The 11,986-nt window shown below is 50.8% G+C and overlaps 1 pseudogene; it reads left to right on the forward strand.

The window, feature by feature from the left end:
* The first annotated feature begins 2,162 nt into the window (after nt 1–2,162).
* On the forward strand, nt 2,163–3,131 carry LOC141917276 (olfactory receptor 14A16-like; annotated as a pseudogene).
* Nucleotides 3,132–11,986: the final 8,855 nt, after the last annotated feature.

Consider the following 11,986-nt stretch of genomic DNA (forward strand, 5'->3'; position numbering starts at 1 on the left):
CGACAGAGGGATGAGGAAACTCTGAAAATCCCCCAGCAGAGATGAGCTCTTTCTGCCCTTGGCTCTGGCTGTTGTCTCTGCCACTGATGTTGATGAGGAAGCACCTTCCCCTTTCAGCACTGGGTCTCATGGCCTCCCCTTCCCCACCCGAGAGCCTGGGAGGTGTTGGACCATAGTCCTGCCCTTGGCATTGCCCATCCCCACATCACACTGCCCCAGGAAGAGCCCTAAGCAATGTGTAAGGGACAGGATCTCCCTTCCCAGAGACTGGGGATCAATGTTGTTCCTTTGTATTAAAGTAAGACTTCCAGGTTTAATCAGATTTTCCTCCACCTTGACATAACCTGTTTCCCTGTCATCACTGCCTGGAGTTTTCTGCTCTAACCAGTCCCTGGGAAGGCTTTGTCAGTAATGGTCCTCACTGGGACCCGTTAACACTCCAAGGAACTTTTGAGTTTGCATCTGAGTTTGACTTATTGACAGGCATCTTCATCGTCCTATCACTGTCTGAGGTTCAGGGACTCAGTATCAAACCCACCTGAGGGGTCATTAAAATGCCTTGGGCTGGTCCTCTGCTGCAGAGCTAGGCTGGGCTCCTGGGATGGAGGGAGCACAGGGCAAGTGGGCAGCACTGCAGAGAGACAGCTCTGCCCAGGAGCAGCTCCTCTGCAAAACCCAGCAGGGCTGAGGGCACTGCCTGCAGGCACCGAGGGCAGAGGAGCCGGGCACAGAGAGGGGAAAGGCAGACAGGAGTGGGAGGATGCTGAGAGCTCACTAGAGGAGAAATCTTCACAGCCCTTGACACAGTAAGTCTCTGGGTGCAGGGCAATGCAGCTGCAGTTGGTGGAGGGATCTGGTGAAGCCGGCACAACCGCCAGGAATCTCCCTCCTGTCTAGAGGAGGAGGAGGTGATCCAGGGCAGGGCTTCCCTGCTGCACTGTCAGAGGGACAGGCCATGGTGGCTGCCTTCTCCCGGGGATGGCTGCAGGGGTGTGCAGCCAGGGGTGCCCAGGGCTGTCCTTCAGAGTACGGTCCCTACACACCAGGGGCTGTGTGCTGGGGCAGGGACTCTGCCGCCTGTCAGGGTCAGCACTCAGCCTGCCCGGGGAGCTCCCCACGACGCTGTGGGGAGAAGCTGTGGGGGAAAGGAGAGACCCCAAGCAGGGCAGGGTCCTGCTGCTGTGGAGAGGGTGTTGTGTGGGTCAGGGCTGCTCACAGCTGCAGATCACTCCTAGGACATTGACAGATGTAGCATTTATAAAAGCACATGAAGGCAGGGGCTACCTGGAATGGAAGGACATTGTGCTTTCTGTATCCTGCTCTTGTTTGTGTGTGTAGGGAATTGGACATGAAAATTACTCTCTTGGTTCTGGAGGAGACATTTAAATTCCAAACATTTTTTCACCTAGACATTAATACATTTGAGTGTATCAAAAACGAAGACCTCATGGCTTTCAGACAGACCCACTGTCACCTTTACAGCCTCATCAGTGTTGGTCTGATATTCCCATTCAAGCCTGCACACACAGAGATGCCCCTGGGCTGTACCCTTATACCAGGAGGGGTCTGCAGGGCAGAGCTGAGCACACAGTGGGTGGGATGGGGACTGTGAGCACTGACAGGGAGGAGACTTGGAGAGAGGGAAACAGCTCCCGTGAGGCAGAACTCCAGTCAGTAGAGAGCCACCCCTCTGAATCACTCTCTGCATGAGGATATACAGAGTTGTTTGGAGAAATGGACTTTGAAACTGGACTCTTCTGAGCTCACAGAAATCCAATTTCTTCTTCAAGTACCCTGTTAGTGAGATCATCTTCCAGCAGAGAAAGTGGTAATAAGGGCAGGGCAACTCTGTGGTGGCCAGCAGCTCACTTGTGGACAGACCAGCTCACCTGACTGAACGAGGGGACAGGGAGCCCTTTTATGCCTCAGGTCTCCCCCATGTTGAGGCTGCAAGCAATTAGAGACATGTTGTCTTTCCCCCCTACACAGAAAGTGCCCTCACTCAGCAGCAGAAATATGACCTCATAAAAAGTAGTTGAATGAAGCTCCCCCAAAGAAAGAGAAGTAATTTTGAGGGGATTTATTGGGAAATACCATTGGATTGACTCAAAGAGTCATGCCTTTACTTGTTAATGTCTTCTCCTCTTTCAACAGTCCCCCATGCTCAGAGTGAACAAATGTCCAACAGCAGCTCCATCACTGAGTTCCTCCTCCTGGCATTTGCAAACACATGGGAGCTGCAGCTCTTGCACTTCTGGCTCTTCCTGGGCATCTACCTGGCTGCCCTCCTGGGCAACGGCCTCATCATCACCGCCATCGCCTGTGACCACCACCTGCACACCCCCATGTACTTCTTCCTCCTCAACCTCTCCCTCCTCGACCTGGGCTCCATCTCCACCACTCTCCCCAAAGCCATGGCCAATTCCCTCTGGGACAACAGGGACATCTCCTACCAAGGGTGTGCTGCCCAGGTCTTTTTCTTCTATTTCTGTGCTGCAGCAGAGTATTCTCTGCTAACCATCATGTCCTACAACCGCTACGTTGCCATCTGCAAACCCCTGCACTACGGGACCCTTCTGGGCAAGAGAGCTTGTGTCCACATGGCAGCAGCTGCCTGGGGCACTGGGTTTCTCTATGCTGTGCTGCACACGGCCAACACATTTTCATTACCACTCTGCCAAGGCAATGCTGTGGACCAGTTCTTCTGTGAAATCCCTCAGATCCTCAAGCTCTCCTGCTCACACTCCTACCTCAGGTAAGTTGGACTTCTTGTGGTTAGTGTCTGTTTATTTTTTGGATGTTTTGTTTTCATTGTGGTGTCCTATGTGCAGATCTTCAGGGCTGTGCTGAGGATCCCCTCTGAGCAGGGACGACACAAAGCCTTTTCCACATGCCTCCCTCACCTTGCTGTGGTCTTCCTCTTCATCAGCACTGGCACGTTTGCCCACCTGAAGCCCCCCTCCATCTCCTCCCCAACCCTGGGCTTGGTTGTGTCATTTCTGTACTCAGTGGTGCCTCCAGCAATAAACTCCCTCATCTACAGCATGAGGAACCAGGATCTCAAGGATACCCTGAGGAAACTGATAACTAGATGCTATTCTGAAGCAATAATCTGCTCATCTTCTTCATAGCAATTATAATATAATTCTGTACAGGCCCAGCCTGTCTGCTTTTTCTCATTTTGTTGGTGCTGGTATTTTACTTGTAATGATGTTGTCATCACCTTTCTAATTCACTGTCTGCTTTTCTTTTCCAACTGAGTGTCTGGGTAAATGAGGAGCCATGATCTCTGTGTGTTTTAACAAAATACAGTGCCTGCAGTGACTTTTCCTTCTTCTGAGATACTTCTTCTAAGACTTTCTGGACCTGAAAGTAAAATTCCTTTTTGCAGAGGTAGAGGGGAAGGGACTCCCATCATGGCAGCCCTGCCAGGGAGCACTTGGTCTTCCAGAGTTGTTCTCTTTTCACTTCCACACTCTCTTTCTCACCCCTTCGATTTTGAGTAAGGCCTGAGTGCTCTGGCAGCTTGGTCACACTCCTGCTGCATGGAAGTCCTGTTACTGCAGGCAGGGACAGGCAATGGGCATTTCTGTGACAGAGCCAGCCTGCTTAAGAGCAGTTCCATCATGAAAGAGGATCTCTTCAGGGCAGTGTCTGAAAGTTGAGCTCTTCTTCCAAACCCGATGTCTATAAAATGACTAAGAAAGTGGCCCGCAGATGAAAACATCACTGAACAGTGTGAGTATGCAGGGTGTGTGTATGCAGCAGTGTCCTCAGTCCTCCTGAGAAAAACCTGAAGGTACAGGGTTTGGTCTGTGTCTGTATTCACAGGACACACTGGGGAAGCTGCCTGTGCTGGTTTGGCTGGGATAGAGTTAATTTTCTTCCTAGTAGCTGGTATGGGGCTGTGGTTTGGGTTTGTGCTATAAACAGTGTTAATAATAGAGGGCTGTTTTCATTATTGGTGAGCAGGGTTTACACAGAGTCAAGGCCTTTTCTGCTCCTCACCCCACCCCACCAGTGAGCAAGCTGGGGATGCACAAGGAGCTGGGAGGGGACACAGCTGGGACAGCTGACCCCAAGTGACCAAAGGGATATTCTATACCTTATGACATCATGCTCAGTTATATAAAGGTGGAGGAAGAAGGAATAATGTGGGCACATTCAGAGTTATGGTGCTTGTCTTCCAAGTCACCGTTAACGTGTGATGGAACCCTGATGTTCTGGAGATGGCTGAAGCCCTGGCAGCAAATGGAAAGAAGTGAATGAATTCCATGTTTTGCTTTGCTTACATGTGTGGCTTTTTCTTTACCTATTAAACTGTCTTTATCTCAACCCATGAGTTTTCTCACCTTTATGCTTCTGATTCTCTCCCCCATTGCACCCAGGGGCGTGAGTGGCTGTGTGGGGCTCAGATGCTGGCTGGAGTTAAACCATGATACTGCCCCAGGGCAATCATCACAGACTAGTACCTCCAACTACCATTTGCAACATTGTCCTCTCACCGCAGACAGGGGAGCTTCTTTCTCCCTTCACGGAGGTACACCAAATGAGCAGCTCAGAAGTCCATGTTTGCATTGTAGGTAGGAGATGTAAGCGTGCACATCATGTGTGTGAGGTGAGAGAGCGTAAATGCCATCAGCTATTCCTGGGGGTGCCATGAAGGTGTGTGGGAAAAACAGTATCGTGAGGTCACTTCATATTGAGAGCAGCGTCCCCTGGGAAACTACCTGAATGCAGAACTGGGAGCTGTTTCCTTGAACCGAGGTCCCTGAGTCCTTTCCTCATGCCATGGTGCATGTCACACGAATGCAGAGCAGGGTGATCACCACAGGGCTGAGGAGCTTCCCAGCCTCTGACAGTGGCACCAGGAGGCCAGAAAGACACTACGACTCCTGCAATGCACTGCCTCTGCATGTGCAAGGGAAGGACTCGTGTCTCTGAACACTCCTGCATGTAAGATGAGTGCATGAGGCCATCTGAGATGTGGGCACCTGACAGAGCCCTGAAACTTCTGTGTGTGTTTCCAGAAACATCCCCCACTCTCCCAGTGAGACTCATCTGAGCTGCCTTGGACAGGTTTATTGCAAGTGTCCTGTTCGCTATGTCACCCTCGCCTGTGATTCTGGACTGTGCCCTCAACAGTGCCAGAGCAATCAGAGAGGTTCTGGGGTCCATGGAAAAGGCAGACGTCAAATCCAACTTCAAGAAGGGAAGGAACTAGAAGTGGGAGAATTACAGGCTAGTCAGCTGCTTCCATCCCTGGGAAGGTCGTGGGACACATTCTCCTGCAGGCATTTTAAGGTAGTTGAAGGTCAAAAAAGGGATTGCTGAACCAAAATGGGCAGGGTAAAGATGGGCATGTTGTACACATGGAATTTTGCAAGGCCTTTGATATGGTCTTCCATGGAGTCCTTATAGCCAGGTTGGTGTTACCTGGGCTGAAGAAGTGGATGTTATTGTGAGTGGGATGTTGGCTGGGTGATCAACCCAAATGTCATCAGTGGTACAAAGTCCTGCGTGCAGCCGGTCACTAGTAGCACCCCTCAGTGACCAGCACCTAGGCCAACACATTGAACATATTTCCTATCACCCTGTATGATGTGTCGGAGCACACTTTCAGCTCCTTTGTGGGCAATGCAAAGCTGGACAGAGGCCTTGAAAACCTCACCTGGTTCACTCTGTCTTCAACTTCAATGTCAGACAAGAGGTTGTTCAGGGCTCCCTTCACACTTGAGTTACTCTGTGATTCCATGAATCTTTTCCTTGATGAGGTTTTTTTGAATATAAAGAGGCAGAAGATGAGATATAGGTGTGTCAACATAACTACAGCAGATCCTGTGAAGAATGTTTCTCCTCTCGAATCATTACTAGAAAATATATTTGATAGATGTTAACAAAGAAGCATACTTTGATCTGGTCAGGTCCTGGGCCATGAGGAAGGTGATGAATGCGTATGGTATTATGAGGTCAGTGGGAAGCGTGTGGCTGTGAATGGGACTGTGAGGTCAGTTCTGTCTCTGGAGGTGACAGGCCAGCAGCAGGTACACGGCTGGGAAAGTGCCTCTGCCAAAGTACCCATAGGCCTTACCCAGGAGAAGGGCTTGGACATGGGATGTCATGTCCATTCCACCTGAGTACATGTAGGACAACAGCCCGCACATGGCTTGGTCTCGTCCATCTGAGAAGCTGAAAGGCCAGTAGCAGTCATGTGGTTTAGAAGATCCTGGTGGGGTTCCTGCTCTCTGGTCAGGTGAAAGGCCACAGGAAGGCCTTTGGGTTGGGTTCCCTGCTGGAAGGGCAGTTTCTGAGGTGGTAGAGCTTTCCTTAGCAGTGGGAAACATCAGTGAAGGTCAGGAAATGCTGGGGTGGGAGCAAGGCGGGGAAGCGAGATGGGTGCTACAGCCTGCAGGGAGAGAGGGGCAGGAGTGGGACAGGGTAGAACAGCCTGCGGTGGGGATGGCCAAGGGCGCTGGCAAGGCTGGAAGGTGCCCACAGAACCCAGGTCTTTGTCCCCTCATGTCATGGATGAGTGTTTTAGATCACTTAAAGTATCATGGGGAAAGGTATTAGCAAAAAGTGATTTTAATGTGAATTTGCAACAGTGTGACTTAATGAAATTTGATGGCAAGTTTCACTCATTACTTACTACATGGAAGGAACACAGAAAGGGAAAGTGAGGTAGAATCGAGTTAGAATGATGTACGCATAGACCGAAGATGCAAAAAGTTAAGGGAGACCCTCCCATTGTGTCATGAGGTTCAGATTGGACCCCCTTGCTTTCTAAACTCCTCCTCAGAGAGGAGTCTAGGTGCAGCTAGATCCAATCTTAGTCCTAGACCTGGTCAAGGTTTTATGTCTGATGGAATTAATATAAAGAGTGAGGAAAATATCTTGTTGACTTGTTATGCTAATTTGTTGGGGAAGCAGTGATTATATATCCCACAACATCTTGAGGTAGCAGAAATTTAAGATTTATTAACACTAAGAAGGTAAACCACAAGATTAGGTTGAATGATTTTTGGCAATACTCAATCACTGGCTGATTATAAGGGTGATTTAATAAATTCATTATAATCAACATTATAAAGTTTCCTAAATCAAATAAATACACACACAAACACACACGCACAGGGAGGTATAGAGTTTAACATATGATAGTAAATTATTGGTACCAAATGATCACTGAAACTTAGCAAAATCTAATTGTAGTTAATTCCTCACTAGTCCCTGTCATCATTTCTCAGCAGAGAATTTTTGAACCCTTTCTCTTCATCGGCATCTATCAGCAGATGATCTTGGAAATCTTGATTAAATCTGTTCTTTGAAATCCTCACAAAATCTGCCCTAAGAGGCATCCCAACTCAGAGGGTGATACTGGGGCAGAGGTTGTGATCCCGTAGAGCTCAAAGGGTCACACTTAGGGTTGCTATTTAGAGGATCCTGAGATTGACTTTGGTCAGCATTTTTTTCATTTTGGTCACAATTGTCAGGTAATTCTAGTACCTTCCAGAGCGGGCTACGATCCAGGCAGCAGGAGTTTCAGGTACAATTAGGAAGTGCCTAATAGTCCTACCACACTCTAGTTATAACAAGGACACGAAAGTACCAGATTGTCCCAACTGGCTGCACTTCACTGCACTTGGAACCAAGACAAGAACACGATGTTGGCTGGTCCTGACATCGCAAGGTGGCCCGGGGGGGTCTGCAACACCACACCTTGGCTATGGCAGTTGCCTATGAGAAGACATGTCCTCATGGCACTGTGGACTCCCTGCCTCCTCACAGCCCCATGGGGAAGCTGGAAGTTGTTGTGCCCTTGTTGTCCTTTACTTGGCATTGCACCTCCCCTGTGAGGACAGATTGAGAGAGTTGCTGGTGTTCAGCCTGGAGAAGAGAAGGCTCCAGGGAGGCATTATAGTGGCCTTCCAGTACTTCAAGGGGCCTACAGGAAAGATGAGGAGGGACTCATTATCAGGGAGTGTAGGGACAGAGTGAGGGGTAACATTTTTAAATTGAAAGAAGGTAGATTTAGATTCAATACAAGGAAGAAATTATTCACCGTGAATGTGGTGAGACACTGGAACATGTTACCCAGAGAAGTTGTGGATGTCTCCTCCCCGGAAGTTCTCTAGGCAAAATGTTCCAGTGTCTCAACTCCATCATAGTAATAAATTTTTTCCTTATATCAAATTGTCCTGGTTTAGCCAGGATAGGGTTAAGTTTCCCCAGCAGTGGGGGGGAAGCTCTATCCGGGTTATTCATATACCATGCTGATGTCACGTCCTGGCGCCAAAGCGCGGCAGCGCGGGACAGTCGGTTATCGCGTGTGTTATGCGATTCCTCTGCTCTCACTGCTGTATTGGTAGATATTTTGCTCTGTTCATTGTTATTACTGTTATTCTTATTGTTATTGTTGCTGTTCGGTTGGTTGCTGTTGCACTGTTGTATTAAACCTCTCCTTATCTCAGCCTCGGGGCTTTGTATTTCACTCCCTTTGTGGGGGAGGGGCAGCGGCCGCGTGGTCTCAGACCCCGGCAGGGACTAAACCACCACACAAATCTACATCTACCCCATTTCAGTTTAAAACTGTAGCCACTTGTCCTGCCACTACAGGCACTGATAAAATTCTCACTCCCTCTTTCTTGGTGCATGACTATGTTTTCCTCTGCAAATATCTTGGAGAGTGCCCAGATATCTCCCAAGATGGCATTTGGAGGCCTCAACCTTATGACCAATATAGAGAGTCTGAACATCCTGGGCTCACTGCTATAGAGACTCAGCACAGAATAGTAGTAGACCAAGAGTGATTAAAGAGATATTTCAGAGATGGTGGAGTATAGTGGAATACTGGAAAACAGCATCAGAATGAAATAATGCCAGAAAATGCAGATGGGGAATTCCAGACTGGACACAAGGAGAAAGGAATTTCACTCCAAGGGCAGTGCTGCAGTGCAGGGTATAACTCAGAAGTCTGGACCAGCCCAAGGATTTTTCTTTCAAGGAAGAGCCATGGAGGATGGTGAGATATCAGTAAAGGAAGGAAGGTGCTCAGGTGAGAGCAAGGTGAGACAGCTGGGTGGGTGACTACAGCCTGCAGGGAAAGAGGCATAGGCGATACAACAACATAGGACAGCCTGTGGTGGAGGTGACAGAGGGTTGTGGAAAAGCTCAAAAGCCCCCAACCAAGTCAACCCCTTCCTGACTTTGGCTATGGCTGGTGTTTCTGCCAATGATGCCTATGAGGAGGCACAGTCCCCTGCAGCACTGGGGCCTCATTGCCCCCTTGTCCCTACTCAGGAGCCTGGCAGGTGCACGTCTCCATCGCCCACTGCCCCAGGAAGAGCCCTGAGCAATGTGTGAGGGACAGGATCTCCCTTCCCAGGGGCTGGGGGTCACGGCTTGGCCCTTTGCTTAATGGGGTCAGGGCTTGGCCCTTTGGATTCATGAAACACATGTAAGTTTCGTCAACATCAGAGCCACCTTTCCTTGCTTTTCCCTACCTGCCATCACTGCCCCCACATTTCTGCTCTAAGTGGAGCCTGGGGAGGCTTTGTCAACAGTGTCCCTCAGTGGGACCCATTAAAGCCACAAGAAACTTTGGAGTTTGCATCTAACTTTGACTCCCTCAGAGGTTTCTTCATTAGCTTCTCAGTGTCTGATGTTCATGGACTTGTCACCAAAACCACCTGAGGGGTCATTAAAATGCCTTGGGTTGGTCCTGTGCTGCGGAGCTGGGCTGGGCTCCTGGGACTGACGGAGCTCAGGGCAAGTGGGCAGCGCTGCAGAGAGACAGCTCTGCCCAGGAGCAGCTCCTCTGCAAAGCGCAGCATGGCTGAGGGCACTGCCTGCAGGCACCGAGGGCAGAGGAGCCTGGCACAGAGAGGGGAAAGGCAGATGGGAGTGGGAAGATGCTGAGAGCTCACTAGAGGAGAAATCTTCACAGCCCTTGACACAGTAAGTCTGTGGGTGCAGGGCAATGCAGCTGCAGTTGGTGGAGGGATCTGGTGAAGCCGGCACAGCTGCCAGGAATCTCCCTCCTGTCTAGAGGAGGAGGACATGCTCCAGAGCAGGGCTTCCCTGCTGCACTGTCAGAGGGACAGGCCATGGCGGCTGCCTTCTCCTGGGGATGGCTGCAGGGGTGTGCAGCAGTGGGTGCAGCCAGGGGTGCCCAGGGCTGTCCTTCAGAGTACGGTCCCTGCAGCCCAGGTGCTGTGTGCTGGGGCAGGGACTCTGCCGCCTGCCAGGGTCAGCACTCAGCCTGCCCAGGGAGCTCCCCACAGCGCTGTGAGGAGAAGCTGTGGGGGAAAGGAGAGACCCCCAGCAGGGCAGGGTCCTTCTGCAGTGGAGAGGGTACTGCTTGGGTCAGGGCTGCTCACAGCTCCAGATTATTCCCCAGGACACTGGCAGAGGCAGCTGTTCAAGAATCACATGAAAGCAGGGGCTACCTGGAAGGAAAGGTGCTTTCTGAAGTCTGTGCTTTCAGTTTCCTGCTGTACTTGTGGGGTACAGTAATGCAGCTGTCAGTTTTGGACAACACAAGGACACTCCTACCGCATTACCCTGACAGAGCAATAGGTATTTTAGGAACATGATAAAGTTCCTTCAAGCATTTATTTGCCTACAGAAAGTTCAGTCATCTCATCAGTGTTTTCCTGACCTGCTCCTTAGTCTTGGAGAAAGAGAGATGCCTCCATGCAGAGCCCTGCTGCCAGGAGGGGTGTGCAGGACAGAGCTGAGCACACAACGGGTGGGATGAGGGCTGTGAGCACTGACAGGGAGGACATAAGGAGAAAGAGAAACAGCTCCCCACAGGGACAGCTCCAAGCACCAGAGGCATTGTCATGGAATGAAACAGGCTGACAGCACAGGCTGGGCATGGGTGGTATTTGGTCACTGCCCTAGTAGCCTTTCAGTAAAAGTGCTGTTTATCTAACAAGCCCCCCTGGTGTCCTTCCCCCACCCAGCAGAGCCTCTTCCCTCCAGGCCCCAGGGTCCAGGGCAGGAGATACCTCCTCTGTAGCCAGAGCTGCAGCAGAGGAGACTCTCCAAGTGCCCATCTGTCCCTCCCTGGCCTTGCCTCCCTTGGCAGAAGCATTGGGGCATTGCTCCTTGGTTCTCCACCTGCCCCTGCTGCTGCTGCTCCTATTTTCAGGATTTCTGGGGATGGGGCTTTCAGCTGCAGCTCAGCAACTGGCCCTGCAGGTCCTGCCATGCAGATGTGTCCATGGGAGCAAGGTGCCCAAGCCCCTTTCTAGACTGTAGGTCTCTGGGCAATGCTGCCCATGGGCTGGGGATAAAGCTGGGTCCTTTTGCCAGACACCCCATCTTCAAGGAACTAAAAAGCTCAGAGACCTTTACTGGGGAGGGGAGTTTTCAGCTGGATTCTTCTGCTCTCAGCAGCATTCAATTTCCTGTCAAGGGAACAGCTGGGTGTGACCCTCCTCCAGATTCCAGAGGTGCAAGCACAGGGCAGCTGAGAGAAAGTCTGATGGACAGCCTGGCTCTCCTCACTCTGCACTAAGGCTCTGCCCGTTTGCACCCCTGGACTCTCAACGGAGCACTTGTAGTGTAACAGAAATGTCCAGGCTGTCTGCCTTCAGAACGCACTCCTCAGGTAGGACAGGGCAACAGGAGCAAAAGCAAGAAGAGCAAAGCCCCACAGCTCTGCTCTGCAGCCGGGGGCCCTGGGAGGGACAAGGCTGAAATCTCTTTGATTTCAGGATTGGAGTTAAGCAGTGATCACTGCGGGTTCCTCTCTGCCTGTTGGGGCACCACAGGACTGACTCCTGCAGAGCCCACAGCAGAATCCCTTGCTCCCCACTGCCCCCTCAGCCAGCAAACACCAGAGCTCCAGTGCAGGAGCTGCATGAAGGTCTTTCTGGAAGGACAGAGCTGGTGGGGGTGGGGGTTCTGCAGAAATGGAGGAAGTGTTGCACAATAAAGGCAGTCCTAACCCTGAACTTCATTTGGAAGGAGGAAGCAA

Source organism: Strix aluco, chromosome 36, assembly GCF_031877795.1.
Source record: "Strix aluco isolate bStrAlu1 chromosome 36, bStrAlu1.hap1, whole genome shotgun sequence".
NCBI lineage: Eukaryota > Metazoa > Chordata > Aves > Strigiformes > Strigidae > Strix > Strix aluco.